At 42.7% G+C, this 27,763-nt stretch overlaps 1 protein-coding gene across 5 annotated transcripts in view; it reads left to right on the top strand.

Annotated features, from left to right (window-relative positions):
* Window positions 1–261: 261 nt before the first annotated feature.
* LOC136863192 (diacylglycerol lipase-beta) overlaps window positions 262–27,763 on the top strand; it is a 575,063-nt gene continuing 547,561 nt past the window's right edge. For 3 of the 5 annotated variants that reach the window (XM_067139553.2, XM_067139552.2, XM_067139549.2), the window contains exon 1: window positions 262–357. The gene's annotated coding sequence lies outside the window, so the exon portion shown is untranslated. The remainder of the gene's footprint in view (window positions 358–27,763) is intronic. The other 2 variants (XM_067139550.2, XM_067139554.2) reach the window with 2 other exon arrangements.

Raw genomic sequence — 27,763 nt, 5'->3', positions numbered from 1 at the left:
ACAATCTTGGACAACGCCTCCCCAGTTGCGTTACTCGGTCGGCCAGTTAGAAGAATGCATCATTCATCATTCTTTCTTCCGGTACGAGGAACTATTAGAATGCCAGTGAGCTTTGCACTTGACAGTGAGCGACCCTAAACTGATTAAATAAACTTGACACGATAATTGAAGCTAAGCCCATGTGCCTCCGCGAGCGCAGTGCTTGTGCTTAGATGGCAATGCTGGAGTGGTCGAGTGGGGGGAGGCGGGAAGTGGGAGACAAGCAGACCGCATACCTGGCGGCAGTAGAGTGCGAGAGTTGGTAGAGGTGGCAATATAACGGGTGGACAGCTGGCTGCTGGCTGGACGTGTTACAAGGTAGGCAATAACCTCAATCCGGAACAAGGTGGTGGATATTTTCTAAATTTTGTGAACGACTTGTGTCAAGTTCCTGAATAGTCCCTTCTGCATGTCTTAACGCAGGTTTCACTCTGTTTAATGATTTCTCGGCGAACAGTGTTTCGTAGTTGTATGTATACAGTTCATAATGTAACCCTTGTTTAACAACCACTTCGTGTTCTCTGAACCCAAGCTCTAGACACCGTTGTTACTATTCCTTTTCTTTTAGTTTCGTTGCTCTTTTTACTCGTTGAATTAGTCTGAACTGTATCATAAATACATACTTTCGGTTGGTAGCATATTCCGTTATGAGCACGACACGATAAAAAAGGACAACTGGTCGTGAAGTTCTTTCATGCAGGCCCCTCCCCTTTCTCTTGCCGTTCCCCTACCCCCTCCTCTCTCCCATACACAACTGAAAGAGTGCATCATACGATCAACTATCATAACATGCAGTGACACCATACTTGTGAAGAATATCATCATCATTATCTCTTTTCCCATTTTCAAATCAATTATTGACTGTATGAAATAGCAGAAGCAGCTTTTGCTCAATCCAACTGATTATTGTGAAAGCTAGGCTTTTGTGATTATAGCTCTCGGCATAAAGGCGATAAGGTAATTTGCAAGGGCAGCTGAGTCGAGGTTGACCTTCACCTTTCTTGTCGAGACTTCGTTTATAGAGATGATGGCTTGTCAGAGAAGAATTCACATTTCATTCACATTGCACAAGCGTTACTTCAGTTGCTGATGTGAATGAGTTTTATCTTGCCCAGTTTCTTGGCGATTTATAAGTAAGATGAACTCTGGTGGCAGTCAGTCATGCTTTCCCTTTTTGTTGTGTTTACCGTTTAGGGATGAGCGATTAATGTGCGTGGTTTTGTAACTTATGAAGGATCGACCGCAGTAAAAATTAGATGTTCTGATCGATCTCAATGGCGTGTGGTGAGTGGTGTTTTAAGGGTAAAATCGAGGGAAATTATTATCAGCCTCATATCTCAATCATGTCAACTTGTAATGGAACAGTTTAAAGTTATTTGCTTTACGTTCACTAACGACTTTTACGCTTTTCGGAGACTCCGATGTGCCGGAATTTTGTCCCGCGGGAGTTCCTTTACCTGCCAGCAAATCTACGGACACGAGGCTGACGTGTTTCAGCACCTTCAAATACACCACCGGACTGAAGCAGGATCGAACCTGCCAAGTTGGGATCAGAAGGTCAGCGCCTCAACCGTCTGAGCCACTCCTGAGCCACTTAATGGAACATGTCATTACCGTGGTCAGTTACTTGCCTCGTGCTTGGTATATAATAATGGTGGAGGTCTTTCGAGTTGATGCCTGATAGGCGACCTGGGCGTCTGTGGGAATGGGGCCCTTTCTATAAAGGTTAAAATCCCCGACCCAGCCATGAATCGAACCCGGGACCTCTTGGATTAAAGGCCAGCACGCTAACTATTTACAGAGCGATTTGGCCGTGTGGTTAGGGACGCGCAGCTGTGAGCTTGCATCCGGGAGATAGTGGGTTCGAACCCCACTATCGGCAGCCCTGAAGATTGTTTTCCGTGGTTTCCCATATTCACACCAGGCTTAAGCTGGGGCTGTACTTTAATTAAGACCACGGCCGCTTCCATCCCCCCCCTCCTTGACCTTTCCTATCTCCTCTTCGCCATAAGACCTATCTGTGTCGGTGCGACGTAAAGGAATTAAAAAAACTAACCATTTAGCCATGGAGCCGGATCTTATGCTTGGTGAGCACATACGCATACAAGCAGGAAGTTCAGTGAGTGCTCCTTAGTGCTAATATCCTGGGGTGAAAATGGGAAAGCATATGAAAAACCATTTTCAGAGCTGTTGACAGTGGGATTCGAACCCATTATCTCCCGAATGCAGGCTCACAGCCTTCACGAATGTGACTTAGGCCATCGTCGGTTGCAGCCTCGTGCGTTAAATATGCATGAAGTAGCCTGTCCCGTGTTTTATGTGTTGCTATGGTGTACTGATGATTGTGTTGAGAAGTAAGCGACCGTAGCGTGTAATGCTTGGTGGGAAACTGCGGAAATCCACTGTAGGTAGCAGAGCTACTAAATCATCTGGGCAGGAAGCTTCTATGGTTAATCTTAGATCCTCACGCCACCTGGGGAATAGTTCTTACTGATGCTTGTTGTTTTAATGGGCCTAACATCGAAGGTCATCGGCCCGGGAATAGGTCTTTTGTAAGACGCTATTCATATGGCAGTCTTCCTAATTAAGGCTTCAATAACCCATCAGTCACTGACCTAAAATTTTCGGTTGAGTTCCCGCCCACCATTTACTATGAAATCCATTCAGATCATTGTCCATCAGTCACGGCAGCTGGAACATTTCGTGGAGAATTAAATCTGTGTCTTGTTTAATTGTCATTTTTTTAAAGGTTATTTTGGAAGGTTCTTAACGTTTAATAATTACGTGCGAATATAGAATTGTCATAGATAAACTCGAGTCTGCCAGATTAGTTTACTTCGACCTAACTTCCATCTTACCGAGCTCGATAGCTGCAGTCGCTTAAGTGCGGCCAGTATCCAGTATTCGGGAGATAGTGGCTTCGAACCCCACTGTCGGCAGCCCTGAAGATGGTTTTCCGTGGTTTCCCATTTTCACACCAGGCAAATGCTGGGGTTGTACCTTAAGTAAGGCCACGGCTGCTTCCTTCCCACTCCTAGCCCTTTCCTGTCCCATCGTTGCAATAAGACCTATCTGTGTCGGTGCGACGTAAAGCAACTAGAAAAAAAAAGAAAAAAACTCCCATCTTAGTATGAGGTCAGTGGAGCGCCAAGGCTCAATTAGGACCTGTCCGCCATGCATGGGTCTTATAGAATATTCCACCCGACTTTTTCGGGATTCGAAACTGGGACACACTGATTGGAAGTCGCGTGCGTAAACCTCTGTGTCCGTGCGGCCCCTTTTATGCCAGACTGTGTGTGTACAAAATTTGTATGTAATTATTTCAGTGCTACGCATGGTAGAAATTTCTATCTTACCATGGCATGCTGCTTAAGAAGAAATTATCAACTCTGTGATAAGTAAAATTCCAGGAATCGGTATTTGCCTAATTGGGTTGCAGACATAAGCTATGTCCAAGGGCAGGGCGCACTTCAAGCCTATTAGTCAGCCTACCTTCGCCCGCTGTCCGGCCCTGACGTTTATCAGCCAGTGTTGCCGATTGTGAACCGTGCAATATAAACAAACGAAAACTAAAGTATTTCACGCATACGTAGATCAGATACTGTATTAATGCGATGGAGAGGCGTATGGAAATACGCGAAAATTACCTCTAATGTATTGAAGACCAGGAATAGTGTAACCATAATAACAAAACGTTCCAATCAAAAATAACTACACTTCCAGAATAGCGTAAATATCACAAAACATTTCAGTCAAAATTAAGCACACTCAGAGAATAGAATAACCGTAATAATTCAATAATAGAAGACTATAAACGTAGTAATAAAATAACAGCATTAAAACCCGAACTCTGTAAATAGTATCATCGTAATTAAAATAAGTCAGAATTACACTTAAACCCTAAGAATAGAATCACCGTGGTAATAAAAACGTCGCTGTGCAATAGAACTTCAACATGCTCATAGAGTAGTAGCACCGGAATAATAAAATTTTGCAATAAAATGATACAAATTATTTATTCACATTAATCCAAAGAGAATACGCCACACTCCTTATACATACCCACATCAGTGAGGCAGAAAAGGTTTTTTTTATTTTCGGCAACATGTCCTTTCACTTGTGCCCAAATTAGCTCGATTGCACTGAAGTGACAGTGGTAAGGAGGCAGCCTAATTACTCTTAAGACCCTGAACCGTAGCGATGGAGTCCACTTCGTAGGTGCAAAATCTAGGTTTATGGAGTTTTACACTTTGGAGCAGCTCCGCCTTTGTCATATCTGCGGAAATCCCCTAGACATTGTTTCCCACCAACCAATGAAGAATTATATCTTTTCTGTATTTCGTTGTCGGTGGTTTCTTAAGTTGCAGGGGGCATTGTCCATAACAATTACGGAATTGGGACGTATGTTTGGTAGTTGTTAATGTAATCCCATTAATTCCTTCGTGATAATCACGAGGCTTGCTTAAAATGTCCTGAGCTCGGTAAATTCATGAAGCAGGATGCTACCCTACTTACACATAGTCCTCTAACGGGTTATGGACCACCGGTGAATTGTATAATCCTAGCCGCTTGAGCACAAGGAGGGCCATGGCTCAGAATATGTCCGAGATGCCCACTCTCATTCCATAGTTACTGGTATCCCGACTCTCAGGACCACTTACTAGGCCACTCGGCCATTGTCCATGGTTTACGAACTAGGACATGACTACAGTAACCCGAACCATGAACCATTGAATGACATCGTGGTGGTCGCGGTCAACAGCTAGGATATAATAGTGCTAATGGGCGATTTCAATGCGAGAGTTGGGAATAGAACTGAAGGATACGAAAGGGTGATTGGTAAATGTGGGGAAGATATGGAAGATAAGGTAATGGGAAGCGTTTGCTGGACTTCTGTGCTAATATGGGTTTAGCAGTTACGAATACATTCTTCAAGCATAAGGCTATTCACCGCTACACATGGGAGGCTAGGAGTACCAGATCCATAAGAAGACTATATCTTAACCGACTTCGAATTCAGGAAACCTGTTAGGAAATACGAGTTTTCCGGGGATTTTTCGATGATACAGACCACTATCTGATCTGTAGTGAAGTAAGTATCTCTAGGCCTAGGGTGGAGAAAGTGAAATCTGCAAGCGAATAAGGGTAGAAAATCTCCAGGACGAGGAAATTAGACAGAAGTACATGGATATGATTAGTGAGAAGTTTCGAACAGTAGACAGTAAGCTGGTTCAGGATATAGAAAGTGAATGGGTGGCATACAGGGTTGCTGTAGTAGAAACAGCAAGGGAATGCGTAGGAACAACTGTGTGTAAAGATGAGAAAAGGCGAACATCTTGGTGGAATGATGAAGTGAGAGCAGCTTGTAAACGTAAAAAGGCTTATCAGAAATGGCTCCAAACAAGGGCCGAGGCAGACAGGGATCTGTATGTAGATGAAAGAAACAGAGCGAAACAGATAGTTGTTGAATCCAAAAAGAAGTCGTGGGAAGATTTTTGTAATCACCTGGAAAGGCTAGGTCAAGCAGCAGGGAAACCTTTTTGGACAGTAATAAAGAATCTTGGGAAGGGAGGGAAAAAGGAAATGAACAGTGTTTTGAGTAATTCAGGTTAACTCATAATAGATCCCAGAGAATCACTGGAGAGGTGGAGGGAATATTTTGAACAACGAGATTGACAAGGCAGTTGTGAACATTAAGTAGTTAAGTACAATGTGATATAAACTGGAGGTTCATTGCTCCATTGCGCTATACCAGAAACCGCCACTGATTAAGATCCACTGGACACTTTTCACGGTCGTCTTCACTACTTTTAAAGCGTTACGAACTCGATCCACCACATTTTAACAGGAAGAAGTGGCCCACCGTTACCACGCTCTTTCTTAAAACATTCACGTAGCCGGTATATAAAAATTCACAGCTTTGCCTTTTGTAACAACAGACTTTTTCCCTAATCGTCTCCGATGATCCACTGGCCTTGTCAAAACAACAAAATAAATGGCTTACACACACCGTGAACACACGCACTTCATGTAGGCTAGATATCAGCTGAGGCCACATGTTTCTCTTCAAACAAGTGGTATCACCCTACATGCAATAGACGGGACCCATGGCGACATTAACGGTGTGATTGGTGCTTAAATCTTAAATTTGGCGCGCCAGTGACGCCAACCATTGCAAACCGTGACAATTATTCTGTCACTAGCAGAACTCTTAGTATTTTTTTTTTTTTTGCAGCTTAATGAAAACAATAACATCAAATCGACGAAGGGTGTTGGTTCCAGTGATTTAATATTAAAATCATACGGTATAATGTAATTCATAAGTGTTTTCAAAGTTATATCTATAGTTTCAAATCGCCAGAGGTTGGCAGTACTGTTTTCTCTCTCTCTCTCTCTCTCTCTCTCTCTTTCTCTCTCTCATGGGCGCCCGCAAGGGGGGGCAAGGGGGGCACTTGCCCCCCTGGAATTCTAAAGATGTTGATGTTCAATTGTTTAATATCATACCAGATTATTTCATAAACTGAAATTACTCACAGTCATCTAGCATATGTTATAACTGGAAGTTTCTGTAAACAATTTAATGTTGCTGACGTTATATTGGTTTTTATATTCAAGAACATTGTTAATGTGCCCCCCCCTGGAAAAGATCCTGCGGGCGCCCATGCAGTCTCTCTCTTTCTTTCTCTCTCTCTCTCTCTGTCTCTCTCTCTGTCTCTCAGTCTCTCTCTCTCTCTCTCTCTCTCTCTCTCTCTCTCTCTCTCTCTCTCTCTCTCTCTCTCTCTCTCTACACCACAATCTGCCGGGGCCGGACAGCGAGCTGCCCGACTTCAATTGTAGGAACTGCTGTTATATGCATCATATATAATACATTTTCCGACATTGTCCAAAATATTATCCGCGAAATTTTTTAGTGACTCTTCGTTTTACGGGGTATGAGGAGTAAGGAAGTAGCTACAACGGTTCCGGTAATACTGCCAACTGAATGGAAATGAAATCTGAATTAAATCGATAGTACGGTCGTTCGATATGGATTTTTCTAAACCGTCATTTCCCTGTAGGAGTTCTAGGTTGTTCCTGTCATATACTTAGATTTTCCGTCCGACTCGTTGGCTGAATGGTCAGCGTACTGGCCTTCGGTTCAGAGGGTCTCGGGTTCGATTCCCGGCCGGGTCGGGGATTTTAACCTTCATTGGTTAATTCCAACGTCCTTGCAACTCGCACACCATACATAAACTACCCTCCACCACAATAACACGCAGTTACCTACACATGGCAGATGCCGCCCACCCTCATTGGAGGGTCTGCCTTACAAGGGCTGCACTCGGCTAGAAATAGCCACACGAAATTATTATTATACTTTGATTTTCCTAACTCATGTTCAAGCTTAACCCATATTTTGACTTTGCTGTGTAAATAACAACAGTATTTAAAGTGTTGCAATTTTACCTACAGATGTCTTACGGCGATGCATAATCGATTCATAATTTTTGTCAGAGGTTGCCAATACGAATCTCGAAGATAAGAGAGGTCTATCGATTCAGCACTAGGGAGCCGAAGTATCACTAAAAGTTTCGCGGATAATACATTAAATATGCTTTCACGGGAGAAAAAACCCACCCCAATGGACAGTATATGCGGTTAAGAGAAAACTGTTCCAAATATACAGATGCATGTAGACAACGTGCATCGATATCTGAAGTTTAATCACCTTATGCTGGCGTCGGTGGAGGAATGGATAGAGTGGAAGCATTGGATTCGGTCTTAGTGAAGAAGGAAAATTTTTGAAGACAGGAACATTCTTCGTATGCCACTTTATTCATGCTGGCATGTGAATGAACCCTAGCGAACACATTTAGTGTTCATTCGACAAAATTCTCTTGGTATTCCAGTCCATCTTAATTTCGCTGCAAGGAGTATTAAAGGATGCAATTTACTTGATGTAAATCGATATTTCTCGTTTAGTTCGTGACAATGTTAGATTGTCAAATAAATCTTCTACTTGTCTGCTGTTAGTCTTCCTGTAAGTAGATTTACTATAGTACAGGAACTGACTGACTGACTGGGACTTCGATATAGCTTATACGGTAGCTCACATCGTAGCCTGGTAGAAAATAGGTAAGGAATACAATCAAGTATTTCGATCTGAGATATATATTTTTCAGTTGTATATTCTTTAAACTTGATGTGTCTGGTGTTTGGTTTGACGTTGCTGTACGCTCCACTTCTTACATTCACTAGAGCTATCCTGGTCACGTTAACACAGAGGAGTAAATACATGGGTCCCCTGTGTCCCCGAAAAGTGCTTGGCTAGTGTTGGTGAGCTCGCCAGTTTTCATGATGCCCTTGCTAGGATAGTTAAATGTAGAGTCATTCTTTAACTGCAGTGTACAGCCTACAAATATGCAATTCCGTGTAAATTCAATGGGGAGTCTATTTTATTTTTTTAAATACGATGTTTTCTGCACTATTTTATCGCTATTACTTCCTGAAGTTTTTAGAAATCCATATACCACAATATTTTCGCATCACCCATTTGATAAATTGTTTTCGATTTATTCGTGATACTTAAAAGGATAGATTATGTACAGAATCCCTAATGGGGACTGAGAGAATATACAGATAATTTAAGAAAGACGATCAGTTGCTCATTTGTGTGTGATATGATGCGTCTATGACAAAGTCGAGAGTTGTATTGAGATTGCCGGCCCCCATTGTCTTCTTCCTTTATTATATACACCTCCATTTAAATTTAACGGGAAGTAGATTTTACTTGTTAAATGCGAGATTCTCTGTGTTATATTATCGCTATCACTTGCTGAAGTATTTAGAAATCGCACATTCTAAAGAGTGGTTATGTTGAGTTACTCTAGTGGACGTTTATGACCATTTTTAAATGTACTGTATATGTTTCCTTCAAATGTATTCTTCAATTCCTTCGATGTCGTAGTTTGTGTACCTTTAATGATGATTTGGGTGTTGTATTCGTGAAACTTCGTGTGTCGAGCTGTAATGTCTGTTAGAACTCGGTAAAGTACGTTGTTAATGTCCTTACCGCTGATTCATATTTGAGGCTTAGGACACCCTTGTCTTATTTGTAAATATTTATTTAAAACTTTTTACTCAGTGAATTGTCAACATTGCTATCAGATTATAGGAATCAAACCAGGTGTTCCCTTTTGAGCTATAGAACAACCAAGGTCCATCTGCGCACAGTACCCGATATCTCTCGGCGGGTATTTGATGATTGACGACGACAGTATTGATGAAGATAATTGTCTTTTTGGATTTCAGAAATACAATAGACAAAAAAAAATGAAAGGGAAGCAATAAAACTCTGTATCTTCGTAGAGGGCTCATGCCAGAAGGAATCAACAGTAGACGCAGTATGAGTGTGCATAGTCCGTCTTCACAGTAAATATATTCCTACACATACACATTATTCTGTGGAAGCATAATTTTGGAAATACAGTATAAATTATGTATTCTAAAGAATAAAGTGTGGATAATTTTGCTTTTTCGATCAATTTATCATACAGTTAGTCATTTGAAAGGTTGCCGATGGATAAGAATGTGATGCTTTTGCGTGTGGGATACGCAGTGTCTGTCGTTTAGCCGTGCATGTAATGATGCGCTCCATAAGAAAACAAGGGGACCCAACATGGATCGTACCGACCGGTCGTGACCTCGGTGACGTAGTCGGTGGTCTCCTCTTCCCAACATAGCGGGTTCGATCCTGGCTGAGGTTATTGGCGTCTGGATATGTATAATTCCAACAACACCGTGTCATTGGCTTCCGGCATGTTCATGATTCTAACCAAGGCAACGGCAACTTCCTTGAGGAGGGTTTCTTCTGGCTCCTTTCTGGAGGATGTAAATCCCAGGGTACCTTCCAAAGTAAACTCTAACTACACTCATCACTAATAACGTTATTGGTCTTCATGTCCCACTGTCTACTTTTACGGTCTTCGGAGAAGCGAAGGTGCTAGAAATCTTGTCCAGCAAGATGTCTTTTACGCAATTGTAAATCTACCGAGACGAGCTGTCGTATTGGAGTATAATGTGCCGGGAGCGAACCCGCTGCTTTGGTCTCACGCGGCCATTGCTATACCGTCTGAGCAACTCAGCCCGCCACACATCACAGGTAGACAACTTACCAATTCAGTAACTACAAACATAGAGATCTGATGACTGCGATGTTCCTAGGTGCACAGTTCAGAAGTAGAAACACGTTTTTCTCTCCAACGAATAAATTGCTACCTGCAGTGTTATATTCTTTCACTGCATACAGACTCTACAGGGACTTCGAATTTTCTATCCCGGTGCACAGTATGATAAAAATATCATGTCCAAATTCCTGGAGGTGAAAATATGTTTGGTATCTGGAACTCGAAACTGGGCAGGCCCCACTGCGCAAGAGCATTTCCTGTGTCTGGCCTACGTGTTGTGTACGAGCTACAAAAGAACACAATATTTTCCGGACTATTTTAGACTTTCAGAAAAGTAGCTGGTGTGATTAAAGCTGTTACACGTTTATCGTCCATGAAACCAGCATTATGGAAACAAATACATAATTTCCGTCGATAAGTGTCCTTTTTTTAAACTCAAGTAGATGTAATAACAGGTTATTGTGCCATTTAGAAGCACACGGCATCCTTCATTGTCATTCCTATGTTTGTGGGGCAGAATCTATCTACATAACCCATATTATTATAGTGGATTTATTAGTAGTGTGCACGATTACTTACCCGTTTCCCTATCATTTCGCTCTGCCCGCAGAGGCGTTAATCTTGTCCCTCCATTTGCCCGCACCACCTCCTACCAATCCGGTTACTACGGCCGCTCCGCACGTCTCTGGAATAAGCCTAAAATTAAAGCCATGCCTCTGTTGCAGTTTACAAACCATGTAAAAAGATGTAAATCTCTGTGTGTACATGGACGGAAGTGAAAGGGAGAAAAAATGGCGTCGAGTGAATGAATTACTGTAAGTGTGTAAATATGTGAATAATGTAATTATTGTATACAGGATGAAGCGTAATTCGCGCACTCGGGCGTCGCAGCGCGACTCCTCACATGCCAGCAATAAAAAAATGTCTCTTACAAAATTTCGTCTGGCGAGTATATCCGGTAGAAAACGGACGTTGAAGAATAGCAATCTGGCAACACTGTAACCACATGTAGGGTAACTACCGCTGTCAGCACGCCCCCGTCGTGCTGTACAGTTGGTGCAGCGGGTAGAGTTTTTGGTTGGCATGCAGGAGGTCGATGGTTCGATCCTGGGTTGAGGCGCATTTTTTATTTGCTCATTTCCATCTGACATTACCTACTGTGATACAGTAAGACACCGTTTCTGAGGTCACATGTATCCTACATTTACAACATAATAATAATAATACATTGAGATACGTACTAAACAGCATGCGGTTACCAGGCGCAACACGCAATGTTGAAAGGCAGAATTATTGGGACCATGGTGATAACACATACAAATTGTAACCGAGTTTGGACATTATTCGCAGAGCACGTTGCTAGGCCTACTGGTAACGTAAGGCCCTAACGAAATGTAATGGACCTGAACGAGGCAAGAATAATAGTTGGTACTAATCCATGGGGGTCCGCCTCTGTGGTGTAGTGGTTAGCGTGATTAGCTGCCACCCCCGGAGGTCCGGGTTCGATTCCCGGCTCTGCCACGAAATTGAAAAGTGGTACGAGGGCTGGAACGGGGTCCACTCAGCCTCGGGAGGTCAACTGAGTAGAGGTGGGTTCGATTCCCTCCTCAGCCATCCTCGAAGTGGTTTCCCACTTCTCCTCCAGGCGAATGCCGGGATGGTACCTAACTTAAGGCCACGGCCGCTTCCTTCCCTCTTCCTTGCCTATCCCATCCGATCTTCCCATCCCTCCACAAGGCCCCTGTTCAGCATAGCAGGTGAGGCCGCCTGTACGAGGTACTGGTCATTCTCCCCAGTTGTATCCCACGACCAAGAGTCTGAAGCTCCAGGACACTGCCCTTGAGGCGGTAGAGGTGGGGTCCCTCGCTGAGTCAGAGGGAAAAACCGAACCTGGAGGGTAAACAGATGATGATGATGATGATGATGATGATGACTAATCCCTGGGACCATTGGAGGAGGGTACAAAGAAAACAGGTTTCACATCTAGTAGATGAAGTGGTGCGAATAAATTCACGCCCACGACGTGGAAAGGGCGCCTTTCAAAGCTGACCAATGAAAACGATTGTTCGTCCATTTGTAGGATCGTAGTATGTAAGTGCAAATGGTTTCTAGAGGACCCACTGCAATCGCTGTTGACGATTAAGATGCCAGATACCATACCACCTGGACTACATTTAGGAAATAAAAAACATACGCCTCAACCCAGGATCGACCACTCGACCTCCTGCATGCTAACCCAAATCTCTATTGCACCAACTGTACAATACGAGCAATGTCAGCTGACAGAGGTAGTTACCCTACATGTGGTTACAGTGTTGCCAGATTGCTAATCTTCAACGTCGTTTTTCTGCCGGATATACTCGCAAGATGAAATTTTGTAAGAGACATTTTTTTTATTGCTGGCATGTGAGGAGTGCGCGAATTACGCTTCATCCTGTATATTAGCTTAGTAGGTCTGTGAAGCAACTAATGTACATGGGTTTTGCCCCTTTTTCGCTAGACCATCCATATAATCTGTATGATTTGTGGTAAATCTATATACATATAAAATAAGAGTTTTGTCTGTACATTGCTCAGAATTTAAAAAGGATGGTATTTCTGTATCAGTTGTGTCCACAGTAACAAGGAAATGGCAGTTTTTAATTTTCCGTAATTTCTGTCCGTCTGTATGTATGTACACGCATCACGAGAAAACGGCTGGAAGGAATTTAATGAAAATCGGTATGTAATAATCGCAATAATCTAGGCCATAAATAATTTTACTCACGCTGAGTGAAATGGTAGTTTAGGATAAGGCCTAAAATGTAATTCTCAAATATTTATGTTATTAGTGATCGTATCTATAAATACTGCATAACTAAAGTTGTATAGTATTAAATTTCAGATCATTTATGTCTTACACATTGTTACTGTACCGGCTATGATCACAGAGATATTCATGAATTTGAATTTTTGTTACTAAGTCCATATCAGCACCAAGTCACGAGAAAATGGGTCAACGGAATTTAATGAAAATCGATATGTAAAGTTGGAGAATAAAGAACTACAGCGTGCGCTATAAATAATTTTATAAGACACCCTAATATCACGGACTCGAAAGAAAATAAAATGTGAAGGCCTACAATATAGAAAGCTCATAAAATTGATCAACAATAACATTACATTGACCATTGTTTGTTGTGATGTGCTTTGTGTCTTATGTTGGCCGATAGATAGGATTATTGCTGTGTACAGACTTTTTTAAAAAATTTGCTTTACGCCGCACCGACACATATAGGCCTTATGGTGACGATGGAATAGGAAAGGGCTAGGAGTGCGAAGGAAGCGGCCTTGGCCTTAATTAAGGTACAGCCCCAGTATTTGCCTGGTACGAAAATGGGAAACCACGGAATACCATCTTCAGGGCTGCCGGCAGTGGGGTTCGAATCCACTATCCCGTGGATGCAAGCTCACAGCTGCGCGCCCCTGACCACATGACCAACTCACCCGGTTGTACTGAGTGTAACACCCTGTCTGAATCTTGGCGGAAATTAGCTGGGGAGTTAGATAACGTAATGCCATTCCTCTGGTTCATAAATTTTCTGATACTACTGGTACGTAACACACCGGTTCATCATGGCATTCGAGCTATTCAATCCCTACTCTGAGGTACTGATTGGAATGATCAATGTGCATATTTAACGGAATAATGGCAGAGGAGTGTTTGCGGTTCTGTGCGGCCTGGTCATTCCAGCTCTGGAACTTTGAACTGTTAGATCGACACCGTAGTACTATTCGTTAAAAGTGAGAAAATGTGCGGTGTTTCATTTGATCAAGTATTTTATATGATAAAATTGTGTTTAATCGCTAACATTCCTACTGGCGTTTTTGTAATGACTTATGTTGACTTCAGTTAGGAAAACAGCAAAGTCAGTCTTTCTGAGAATCCCGTAGCGAAGCACGGGTACATCAGCTAATAATAATAATAATAATAATAATAATAATAATAATAATAATAATAATGTAATTCTAGGATTGGGATGTGTGTCCCGATATTGGAAATAAGACCGTACTTCCTACAAGAGGGGCTGCTTGACCTAGGCGGTGAAGACTTTCTGGGTTCTCTTGCAAGGCCGTGGTTTCGATTTTCCTTCAGAAAGTCAAAAATTCAGAAACGAGATGTCCACATCTGGAGTAGCACGTGGCCGTGTGGTTCCCTCAGCTTACACCAAAACTGAGCACCAGGTTAATTCCTGGGGCAAAGGTGACTAGACTTAGAGCAAACCAGTCTGTCCCACTAAATGTCAAGGGGACGGATTTTGGAAGGAAGCCTTTTTCATTCCACTCCTCCAAGGACCTCTGTGCCTGTTCGGAGAATGTTTGCTTTTTCTTTGCGTACTTTCTACAAGAAAATTGGAACGTTACCTTCGACTTCTCCCTACGCCTTAAAGGCTTATACGGATATGGCTTTGCTGGCTTCATCTCACAAGAGTAGGCTCCGCAATTTGGTGATTCCAGAACCGATTAACTCTTCACAAGCCATTATAAATAAGTTGGAGGTGATTTAAGTCCACTACCTCACCAAGGCAGAGCTACCTAGCCGCAGTGATTATGACTTGCCTATTTTACCCAGTTTGGTGATTTCGAAACTCTAATTACGGTGGGCCGATGGCCTAGCTCTTAGGCCCCTTTAAACAACCAACATCATCATCTCCAATTACGGTAGCCGGGTTGAGTGACTCAGACAGTTGAGGCGCTGACATTCTGACCCCAACTTGGCAGATTCGATCCTGGCTCAAGTCCGGTGGTATTTGAAGTTTTCGATCAAGTGGCCGCGCGGGTTGGACCACGTAGCTATCTATCATCTTAAATTTGGGAGATAGTGGGTTCGAACCCAACTGTTGGCAGCCCTAAAGATGGTTTTCGGGGTTTCCATTTTCACACCAGGCAAACGCTGGGGCTGTACCTTAATTAAGACCACGGTCGCTTCCTTCCCACTCCTAGGCCTTTCCTAATCCATCTCTTCATAAGACCTACCCGTGTCGGTGCGACGTAAATACACTTCTAAAAAAAATGGTATCTGAAGGTGCTCAAATTCGTCAGACTCGTGTCTAGATTTACTGGCACGTAAAAGAACTCCTGCGGGATTAAATTTCGGCACCTTGGCGTCTCCGAAAACCGTGAGAGTAGTTACTAGGACATACAGCAAAATATCATCATTATTATTATTATTATTATTATTATTATTATTATTATTATTATTATTATTATTGCTTCACAGCACATACTGAACGACCGGAAAGTTCAGTCCATGTCGTCAGAATTCGATTTTATTCCTGTGCGATTAGTAAGTGTTGGCCACAAGGAGCGCTGTAGTCGACATCGATTTTAATTTAACACTTGTTTAGCTTCGAATTGGGGATTATGGAGACTCTGTGTTGATTCAGGAGGACGTACAGACTGAACACGAATGGCTTAAGGAAAAAAAATATTTTTGAAAATATATGTTATTTTTGATAATTCTCCTCCGGGATTAAATGAGACATTGTCACACAGATACGAAGAAGATACCGTCGCTCTAATGATAAGGTTGCGCATATAAGAACAACCGTTGGGTAGAAAATAGATTTAATTGCACTTTACAAACAGGCTTTACTTGGATTTCAGGTAAATAATATTTCCGTTAGTTTTATGATATTAACCGTCAGTATAACGAAGCTTGAAAGTTTATGGCCAAAATAAAAGATTCCAGTTGCAGATATTGTAGTATATTTTCGTAATTTATCACAATGTTCCTTGGAATTTAACAGTGAGAAGCACATTATATTGCAAACTTATGCCCAAAAATGCAAAGTCAGAAATTTAGCTTTAAGAATTAGTACCCAGTATGTTAGGCACCCATTTCAATCGTTTTCGTTACCGATTGCAAGTCAGTGTTTAACATTTCCGCGTTTTCAATCTACTGCAGCAGGAAGCCCTGCTAATTATTATCAGAGAGTCATCATTACCATGATCTATTGGTTTCTAGTTCTGCCATGGATGTTTTAAGTCTTGGCAGAAGGATTGATGTGAGAAGCATTCAGTGCTGTCAGCACAGTTGGACAGAGAAGAGGTTTTCAAATCCCACTCTTCACATCCTGAAAGTAGTTTTCAAATCCTGCGATTTTAGTAGGCCTATTAAAGAGATAGGGATCGCATTTCGTGTTCTCTCTCTAACCCTATTCGGCCGTATAAGTAGTTATTACTTTACGTTTAAAGTAAACTTCGGATTAAAGGGTGTGTAAAAATCCATTGCGTAATCGTTCTGTTTACAACAACACTTCACTGTACAATAATAATAATAATAATAATAATAATAATAATAATAATAATAATAATAATAATAATAATAATAATAATAATAATAATATAATAATAAGAAGAAGAAGAAGAAGAAGAAGAAGAAGGTGGAGGAAGAATTCGTAGTTCGGACTCAAAATAGCCAGCAAACTTAGCTTTAAAAAATAAAATGCAATGTTTACCTTGTCTCTGTTCGTCGTCCTCGTCATTGTCTGCTAGGTATATCACAAATCTATCTTGGTTGCTATCTGTATTGTAACTTATTTAATGTGCTTCTTTTCTGTCTTGATATGGTGTCGAACACAAGCAGATCGATTGTTTCAGCTCCTTCACCCAGAAATTTACACACATTACCACTCAAAGTTGAGGTAACATAATTTTTCCTAATATACGACTTCACCGAGCTCGATAGCTGCAGTCGCTTAAGTGCGACCAGTACCCAGTATTCGTGAGATAGTGGGTTCGAACCCCACTGTCGGCAGCCCTGAAGAGGGTTTTCCATGGTTTCCCATTTTCACACCACGCAAATTCTGGGGCCTCACCTTAATTTTTTTCCTAGTTGTTTTACGTCGCACCGACACAGATAGGTCTTATGGCGACGATGTGCCTTAATTAAGGCCATGGCCGCTTCCTTCCCACTCCTAGCCCTTTACTGTCCCATCGTCGCCATAAGACCTATCTGTGTCAGTGCGACGTAAAGTCAATAGCAATATACAACTTCAGTTGTGCCCAGATCATTTCTATAGGCTTTAAAATATAGTGTCCGACTCGTTGGCTGAATGGTCAGCGTACTGGCCTTCGGTTCAGAGGGTCCCGGGTTCGATTCCCGGCAGGGACGGGAATTTTAACCAGCATTGGTTAATTTCTCTGGCACGGGGGCTGGGTGTATGTGTTGTCTTCATCATCATTTCATCCTCATCACGACGCTCAGGTCGCTTACGGGCGTCAAATCGGAAGACCTGTACCTGGCGAGCCGAACATGTCCTCGGACACTCCCGGCACTAAAAGCCATACGTCATTTCATTTCAAAATATAGCGATATGGAGGGAGTCTCATCAGTTCGTGTCCGCAGGGGGCTACGATCTCGTCTACAGCACACTTTTTTTTTTTCTGAAATTGGCTGATATTATTTCCTGCATCATAACTGTCTGGATGGGTATAGGTTTTGGCTCGGGAATTTTACTGTATTCAATGCCCTTAGCATTGCTGTTCATGGAAGGAAACCGAATAATCAGGTGAAGCGAATGATAGCTTGCGTTGTCCATCACGATTAGTCAATTTGGCTCACATGGTAGGTTCTCTACAAGATAGAACCTAAACCAGTTTCCGAAAACTTGAGCTGTCATTTCGTCATGTCTATCAGCTTTGCTTAAAGCCGACAAATAAAGACAATTCTCCACACAGCCCTCACTGCCCTCGGCATGCAACACGAACTGTGCATTTCTGGTCTTCAATTGGTCGTACTATTACAATATCATCATCATCATCATCATCATCATCATCATCATCATCATCATCATCATCTGTTTACCCTCCAGGTTCGGTTTTTCCCTCGGACTTAGCGACGGATCCCACCTCTACCGCCTCAAGGGCAGTGTCCTGGAGCTTCAGACTCTTGGTCGGGGGATACAACTGGGGAGTATGACCAGTACCTCGCCCAGGCGGCCTCACCTGCTATGCCGAACAGGGGCCTTGTGGAGGGATGGGAAGATTGGAAGGGATAGGCAAGGAAGAGGGAAGGAAGCGGCCGTGGCCTTAAGTTAGGTACCATCCCGGCATTCGCCTGGAGGAGAAGTGGGAAACCACGGAAAACCACTTCCAGGATGGCTGAGGTGGGAATCGAACTCACCTCTACTCAGTTGACCTCCCGAGGCTGAGTGGACCCCGTTCCAGCCCTCGTACCACTTTTCAAATTTCGTGGCAGAGCCGGGAATCGAACCCGTGCCTCCGGGGGTGGCAGCTAATCACGCTAACCACTACACCACAGAGGCGGACTACAATATTATTATTATTATTATTATTATTATTATTATTATTATTATTATTATTATTATGTCTCCCTGGAGTGGAATTTTATTTGTTATAATATATTTTGATTATGTTTAACTGTGCTTGCTCTAGTATTGATTATAATGTTAATGTATAATAATTGGTTTAGTTAATGGCCTCAACTACGCGAATAAAGACATTTAGGCCTATTTATGTATCTATCACAGTTTTTAAGGAATTTTTCACATATTTTAGTACATAATTTTTCCTTGAGGTTTATTACACTATGTTGTTGTTTGAGTCATCAGTCCAAAGACTGTTTTGATGCAGCTCTCCATTCTACCCTATCCTGTGCTAACCTTTTCATTTCTACGTAACTATTGCATCCTACATCTGCTCTAATCTGCTTGTCATATTCATATTTTGGTCTGCCCCTACCGTTCCTACCACCTACACTTCCTTCAAAAACCAACTGAGTAAGTCCTGGGTGTCTTTAAGATGTGTTCTATCATTCTATCTCTTCTTCTCGTCAAATTTAGCCAAATCGATCTCGCCTCACTAATTCGATTCAGTATCTCTTCATTCGTGATCCGATCTATGCATCTCACCTTCAGCACTCTTCTATAGCACCACATTTCAAAAGCTTCTATTCTCATTCTTTCTGAGCTAGTTATCGTCCATGTTTCACATCCACACAAAAGTCTTCAAAAACATCTTTCTAATTCCTATATCAATGTTTGAAGTGAGCAAATTTCTTTTCTTGAGAAAGTTCTTCCTTGCTTGTGCTAATCTGCATTTTATGTCCTCCTTACTTCTGCCATCGTTAGTTATTTTACTACCCAAGTAACAATATTCATCCACCTCCTTTAAGACTTCATTTCCTAATCTAATATTTCCTGCATCACCTGCCTTCGTTCGACTGTACTCCATTACTTTTGTTTTGGACTTAATTTTCATCTTGTACTCCTTACCCAAGACTTCGTCCATACCATTCAGCAGCTTCTCGAGGTCCTCTGCAGTCTCAGATAAAATAACAATATCATCGGCAAATCTCAAGGTTTTGATTTCCTCTCCTTGGATTGTGATTCCCTTTCCTAATTCCTCTTTGATTTCCTTTACTGCCTGTTCTATGTAAACATTGAAAAGGAGGGGGCCTCACTATACTCCCTTAATATTTTACTGTAGAGTGCTGGTATTATTTCTACTTCAATTATGAATGACTCGGCATCAAATAACCTATTAATTGTTAATGTCATACGAAGTTAAACGGCAAAATAGCAACTAAATAATGAGTAAGACACGGCACAAGTTCTTGCACATCCGAACAGACGAGCAAAACCAATTTGCTAGTGCGCTGTTGCAGTTTTAAACATACACCGGCGGATAATGAAATTCCAACACCAGAAGACAGTTTTTACAATTTGCTTTGCGTCGCATCGACACAGATATGTCTTACGATGACGATAGCATAGTAAAGGCCTAGGTGTGGGGAGGAGGCGGCCGTGGCCTTAAGTAAGGTACAGCCCCAGCATAAGACATTCAATTAGAAAAATGAAATTTAGGCCAAGCAATAATATTGTCTAGGTAACATATTTATTTGATTCAAGTTTCCAGGTCACAGGCTCAAGTATGCGCGAGAAGACATGTGATATGGTGGTACATTAATAACCGCTGTAGTCGCCACGGCTTTGAATGTAAGCATGCAAACGTGTATGCATTGCGCCGTACAGATGTCATATGTCATGTTGTGGGATGGAATTCCACACATGTTGCACTTGGTCGCTCAAATCAGCAACGGTTAATGCTGGTATTGGATGATGCTGGATTTGTCGTGCCATAATGTCCCATGCCTGCTGAATGGGCGAAAGACCTGGTGATCTCGCTGGCGAAGGCAACTGGTCGACACTCTGAAGAGCACTTTGGGTGACCGCAGCGGTATAAGGACGAGCTTTATCCTGTTGGAAAACACCCCCTTGAATAACGCGAATGAATGGCAGCACAACTGGTTCAGTCACCTATCTGACGTACAACTCCGCTGTCTCAAGGTTCTTGGGATAACTACGAGAGTGCTTCTGTTGTCAAAGGAAATCGTTTTCCAAACCATAACTCCTGGTGTAAGTCCAGTGTGTCGACGCCGCAGAGAACTTCGTTCCAAGCGCTCAAGAAGCCTCCTTACTACCAACCCACCGGGCAAGTTGGCCATGCGGTTAGGGGCGCGCAGCTGTGAGGTTGCATCCGGGAGATGGTGGGTCGGCAGCCCTGAATATGGTTTTCCGTGGTTTCCCATTTTCACACCGGGCAAATGCTGGGACTGTTAAATAAGGCCACGGCCGCTTCCTTTCCACTCCTAGGCCCTTCCTATCCCATCGTCGCCATAAGACTATCTGTGTCGGTGTGACGTAAAACAAATTGTAAAGAAACTTATTACCAAACTACGGCCATCACTGGCACCAAGGCAGGAACTGCTCTTATCTGAGAACACGACAGATCTCCACTCCGCCTTCCAATGAACTCTAGCATGACACCACTGAAGTCGCAGATGGCATTGATTCGGAGTTAGTGGCATGAACGGTACAGGACGTCGGGCTCGGAGGTGTCCATAAAGTAATCGATTTGTTATAGTTTGCTGTGTCACTCTGGTGCCAATTAAAGCTCCAATGGATGTTGCAGATGCAGTACGATCCATCACAGCTATGCGGCGAATACGGCGGTCCTCCTCTCCGTAGTGACCCTTGAGCGCCCGGATACCGGTCTTCTTGCCCCTATTCACTGTGGATACATCCCTGCCAAGTCTTTCTGCAATACCGTGGAAAAAATATCCACCTTCTCGTAGCCCTACTACTGTATATGGCCTCGTTCATACTCTGTAAGCTGCTGATACTGCCATCTTCGTCTCCTTAAAAGGCATGTTTGACTCACACCTACCTCACAACGTACACATTGGAGGATGACTAACGCTCACGAAGTGTACAGCGCGTATTGAAAACAAACTTGCTTTTCACGGTTATAGCACCACTCTTCGTCGACTAGCGCGCAAATTTGATTTGGCGTCACCTTCCAAATGTGCAAACACGCCTCCCGAATTTCGTTTATCTAGCACAACTCTTTCTTGATATTGGCACTTCATTTTGCGCCAGTGTGTAGACCTATATTGTATTCGGGCGAGTAACAGTTTCGTTGCCTTAAACACAGAGCATGCCGTAATTTTTTAATTGCGACGATTTCATAGTTGCCACTGCGCTCCTGGTTATCTGGACCAGTGTTCTATTTTATCAACTGTTCGGTTGCTCAGAAAATGTTGCTACTGTGCAGACAATAGACAGGAGTGCAGAACGGGCGAATTTCATGTTTTTTCTTTTTCATTATTTGCCAAATGCCAAATACTAAGGGGGGGGGGGGGGGGGGGGTGACAAATGAACCTAAAACCTTGGACGATAGTAAACTTGTATGTTATGATACAATTTATATTAAATCTGCGCATTTTCTTGTCCACACGGACGAAGAAAATTACAGGTAAGACATAAACCAACACAAAACAAAAAGAGAGAAGAAAAGGGAAACTAGAAATGAGGCGCCGAGAACCGATACGCCCGCTTGGAAGTCACAGCCGATGACCACCAGACCAGCAGTACTACAAATACTCATACGCAAATTGTCGACAGGTAGGCTCGGGGTAGGCTATGCAGGCTGTTAAATTTAAAGGTTCATTCTCTTGTTGAATAAGGACCAATGGCACAAACCTTCGAACATATATCTGTTTATTTTGATGTATGCCTGATGTTGATTAACCTCCCGAAGTTTGAACAAAATCAGTGACACAATAGTTGTGACCTCTCCTTGTAAGATTCGCGATGGGATATCTGAGTTAGTTGCGGTTGGTTTGAGAAACAGTGAACGCGATTAAGAAAGCCAGCCAGTGTGGCTGAGGAAATCGTACGCTAATCACAAGACTTCAGTACCGTATCTGCATCTGACTGAACAACCGTTGTCTTGGAAGGTCTAAGGTCTGTAACGGATGGACGTAGATGAACAGGAGAGAGTCTTCGTTGCAAGAAATTCGTTAAGGAGATGCTCTAATTGCATTTGCACTGGCAGTTTAATGTGAGTAAATTGAACTGTATGCTTAACTTGTCAATAGAGTTCTGTCTGTTGGGCTGATGTTTTGCAACTAGACGAAATTGCAATTAATGTTAGAGTAATACATACAGTATATAGATTGCCCTGTTGTCAAGTTTAATGCTCACTTGTATTCTAATAATGAATCAATGAATGAATGCATGAATGAATGAATGAATGAATGAATGAATGAATGAATTCATCACGTCTACCCGCCATTTAATTTCCTTAAACCGGGCGAGTTGGCCGTGTGGTTACGAGCGCGTGGCTGTGAGCTTACATCCGGGAGATATTGAGTTCGAATCCCACTGTCGGCAGCCCTGAAGATGGTTTTCCGTGGTTTCCCATTTTAATAATAATAATAATAATAATAATAATAATAATAATAATAATAATAATAATAATTGTATTTGCTTTACGTCCCACTAACTACTCTTTTACGGTTTTCGGAGACGCCGAGGTGCCGGAATTTAGTCCCGCAGGAGTTCTTTTAGGTGCCAGTAAATCTACCGACACGAGGCTGACGTATTTGAGCACCTTCAAATACCACCGGACTGAGCCAGGATCGAACCTGCCATGTTGGGGTCAGAAGGCCAGCGCCTCAACCGTTTGAGCCACTCAGCCCAGCTGGTTTCCCATTTTCACACCGGGCAAATGCTGGGGCTGTACCTTAATTAAGGCCACTGCCGATTCCTTCCAACTCCTAGGCGACGTAAAAAAAAAAAATCCTTAAATAACGTTAACTGTTTGTACCGTAAGATATAGATGTTTAAAACGTTCTATGTATTAATGAAATGAAATGGAAATGGCGTATGGCTTTTAGTGCCGGGAGTGTCCGAGGACAAGTTCGGCTCGCCAGATGCAGGTCTTTCGATTTGACACCCGTAGGCGACCTGCGCGTCATGATGAAGATGAAATGATGATGAAGACGACACATATACCCAGCCCCCGTGCCAGCGAAATTAACCAATTAAGGTTAAAATCCCCGACCCTGCCGGGAATCGAACCGGGACCCCTGTGGCCAAAGGCCAGCACGCTAACCATTTAGCCATGGAGCCGGACTATGTATTAATAATACGATATCAGAGTTTAAATATTTGTATGTTCTAATATTATTTTTCCTTCTTACAACGGGGTTGTGATTCTGGTGGTGGTGATTGTTTCAAGGGGAAATACAACTAGCCAATCCTCTCGTCTTAACACTAATCAGACTGGAAAAGGGAAGCGATTTGTTTTACATTGCACCGACACAGATGTTAAAGCGACGATGGGATAGGAAATGGGTAGGATTGAAAAGGAAGAGACCCAGCATTCGCCTGGTGCAGAAATGGAAAACCATTGAAAAACATCTTCAGGGCTACCGACAGTACGGTTCGAGCCCAACATATCCCGAATGCAAGCTATGTGACTCAAACCGCGTGGCTAAATTGCTCGGTGGGAAAGGAAAGGCCCTGAAGAGCATGGAATTGAAAGACTCTCTAGGACGCGCAAGGATAATACCATCGGGCTCGAAAGAGAAGAAGGGTTGGCCGAGGGAGGTCATTATGAAGGATGAAAGTGAGAAGCCTGGCACAAGAAATCGGAAACAAAGCCAGACTCAGCTAGATGCCTTGTGGTAGCTAACCCACGCTCCTAAGTTGAGAGCCGCTGAGGGGTTACCCGTCTTAGTCGATGTTTATGCCATTTGGGATATACCGTGGGTGTACTGTAGCCCCCCCCCGACACACACACACACACACACACACACACACACGCAGGGAAAGGACTGTGACTCTGCCCGCCCAGAATATAAATCTTAGATCTGCCTCTGTTCATAAGCTGTATGGGCTACGCGTTTATTTTTGATTACGTTGTCGTATGATTTATCCATTGATACATAATTGATTAATTTCGCTGGGGCTGGGTGTATGTGACGTCTTCATCATCATTTCATTCTCATCACGACGCGCAGGTCGCCTACGGGAGTCAAATCAAAAGACCTGCATCTGGCGAGCCGAACTTGTCCTCGGACTCTCCCGGCACTAAAAGCCATTCGCCATTTTTTCCATTAATAATAATAATAATAATAATAATAATAATAATAATAATAATAATAATAATAATCATATGGCCTCAGCTACCGTGTGCAGACATTTCAATTTGACGCCATCTGGCTGTCTGCTCGTCAATTTCGACGTTCCGTTTTACTCTAGGCCCACTAGATGGCAGACTGAGTAAACCGAAACTCTCTTTGGCGTCTATGGCTGAGATTTAATTAATTTTGTCGGGTAAACACCAAATGTGTCACCCGAGATCTTTTACATACCGACACCGTACGACGTGGAGTGTCGAATGGACTTTTTCCCGCCCTTCAAGAATCCGACTACCTCTGCCGGGTTTGAACCCGCTATCTTAGGATCCGGAGGCCGACACTCTACCACTGCTCCACAGAGGTAGCTATTTTTTCCATTGATGCAACTGAATGATGTAGGTACAACTAATAACACACATATATAAATAACATAAACCTAAGCATAAAAAATTCGCCTTAAAATTTTAATCGTTTTTGCGTATTGTTGTCGAATTTCTTTATTTTAGGACTAGAATCATCTTAATCATCAGGCCCGTGTTCTTACGGCGAATGAATCTTATAGTGGTTGGCATTGTACTTTTCGCTCCAATGTATTATTATTATTATTATTATTATTATTATTATTATTATTATTATTATTATTATTATTATTATTATTATTAATTATTATTTATTATTATTATTTTGGAGCTTCAAGAGCAAACTTCTGTAAGAAATCACAGGTTAGTCGGTAACATTTACCATGCTCGGTGATAGAACCCTTCAACGAAGTCTTCCTTGTTCTCAAATTTGTACGTGTCTTAGACCATACGCCTGTAGTGGCTAGAAGTGGTAACCACAGCCAGTGCCTTGTTTCTGCTTCCGGATATTGTACTGAAGATGACGGCTACTTTTCCTCTTTCCTGAATTGCACGTATTTTCCCTGGTTTAGTGTTCATGGAACTTCCATAATCGCGTCCTTGATAACCTTTGAAATAAGCTACACAAGCAAAATATACTTAGACTGTTGTGTCTGCATTTTTTTAAATAGCTCAATATATTTTACACGGAAGGTAGAATTTTGTGCAGCTCCTTGGCTGAATGGTCAGCGTAGCGACCGTAGGTTTACAAGGCTCAGTATTCGATTCCCGTTCGATCTGTAGTTTTCAGTCGTGTTTAGTTACTGGGCGTTGAAATAAGCGAATAGATTAACTCTTACGAAATCGATTATCCATCCGACAAAACACATTCATGAAGCATCCTATTATTCTACGCGATATAACTGAATGATATTTGAAACCTGTTCGATTATTTATTCGATTATTTAAATAACCGGGTGGAAGTTATTCGATCATTAAAAGTATTCGATTAATATATTAATTAATTAATTAATTAATATATAATATTCCATCATTGTCCGACTCGTTGGCTGAATGGTCAGCGTCCTGGCCTTCGGTTCAGAGGGTCCCGGGTTCGATTCCCGGCCGGGTCGGGGATTTTAATCGCTTCTGATTAATTCTTCTGGCTCGGGGACTGGGTGTATATGTCCGTCCCAACACTCTCCTCATCATCTTCAGACAACATACTACACTACCGACCACCACAGAAACACGCAATAGTGCTTACATCCCTCCATAGAGGGTTGGCGTCAGGAAGGGCACCCGGCCGTAAAACAGGACCAAATCCACATGTGCGACACAGTTCGCACCCGCGACCCCACAGGTGTGGGAAAAGCGGCAGGAAAAGAAGAAGAAAGAAGAAGATTCCATCATTAGTAGGTTGGGCGTTTATCCATTCAAAGGACAAATGGCCATTCTCTTGAGTTTTGAGACTGGCACAGGTAGAGAAACCTACTCTTACTAATCCTCTTCTTGGAATTCGTGAATTTTGATACTCGTGAGTTTTAACACTCGTGAGTTCTGAGACGACATGTGGATTGGGAGGATAGTTGGTTGTGACCTTGAACATTGGTAGTTAACGCGTACCTATCACGGGGATTTTTAAATAGATGGGACACGGATTGTTTTCGTATTTATCGTAGTGAAGACCACCCCTCGACTATGAATGTTCCAAAGCCATTCGACAATATATCCAGGCATTGTCGAGAAAATAGACTTCGACAAATTCAGTAAACGAAGTAGTACGAATCATGTCAGCGTTTTCCGGGTTTGTAGGCCGTGGTCCAGGAGCGAGTGAATGTCCCGACGTTTCACCGAAGACTGCGTTCGATAGCAGCGAAGCTCTCGAAGTCAGTCGGAACCCTTGACAATGCCGAACGCAGTCTTCGGTGAAACGTCGGGACATTCACTCGCTCCTGGACCACGGCCTACAAGCCCGGAAAACGCTGACATGATTTGTAACGCCGGCCGTGAAATCCTCAACTGCTACATGAAGTAGTACGAGCTTGTAGCGCAGTGGTAAGCCCACGTGCAGTACTCGAGGGTTCGCTGGTTTAAGTCCCTCTGCGTGCATGGTTTCCTTTTTCTTCCTTTTTACCCTTCTTATGCTTCATTCTGCGTTTATTCTAAGTAAGAATATTTGTCATCATCATCATCATCATCATCATCATTTTACAGTTCCAGTTTCCTGGGTACTGTTGGCGAGCCTCTTCCATTCTGTCTTTGAGATACGGTCTGTTGTTAATGACGTCCTCCAGTGTCCTTCCCCGATCTGCAATGTCCATCTTTATGATGTCCATCCAGTGGGTTCTTGGTCTTCCCACCATTCGTTTCCCTCCCACATGTCGCTCCAAGTTAACATATGTTGTCCTTGTTGGCTCCATCCTCATTGCATGCCCAAACCACCTCAGTCTGGACATGCTGATCCGATCTAACAATGATGTAACAATCCCAGCTTCCTTCGTAACCACATCATTCCCCCACTTGTCCAGTTTGGTTTTTTTTCAATTGTGGACCTAAGGAACTTCATCTCGGATGCCTGCAACCTTGATGAGTCTTAATAAGGGTGCCGGTTTCAATACCATAGGTTAAGATTGGTATGAAGTACTGATTGAACATCACCGGCTTTGATTTTGTTGGTACTTTGGGATCACAGAGGAGTGTTCGTACTTGCTGGTAAAAGTGAG

This window comes from Anabrus simplex, chromosome 2, assembly GCF_040414725.1.
Source record: "Anabrus simplex isolate iqAnaSimp1 chromosome 2, ASM4041472v1, whole genome shotgun sequence".
Classification (NCBI taxonomy): Eukaryota; Metazoa; Arthropoda; class Insecta; order Orthoptera; family Tettigoniidae; genus Anabrus; species Anabrus simplex.
This window is presented reverse-complemented; position numbering and strand designations above follow the sequence as displayed.